Genomic DNA, 237 nt, shown 5'->3' with positions numbered 1-237 from the left:
GGCGGGCCCGGAGGAGAGGCGCTTCCCAGCGTCCCCGACCTCTCCCCTTCCCGGAGATCTGGCTGCCCGCGGGTGCCCCCGGCTCTCTGGGAGGGCACCACACGGCCCTGTCCGGGCGGGGGCCACGAGCTCAGTCTACACCCTGGGCTCCCGCCTTACCCACGAGCATCAATAATGCAGGTGGCGGCGGATCCTGACCCCCTCGGCCAACAATAGGAGGCCGCCCAGGAAAGAGGA

Source organism: Choloepus didactylus, chromosome 18 (genome assembly GCF_015220235.1).
Source record: "Choloepus didactylus isolate mChoDid1 chromosome 18, mChoDid1.pri, whole genome shotgun sequence".
Lineage (NCBI taxonomy): Eukaryota > Metazoa > Chordata > Mammalia > Pilosa > Megalonychidae > Choloepus > Choloepus didactylus.
The sequence above is the reverse complement of the archived record's forward strand: the minus strand, read 5'-3'. Positions refer to the sequence as shown.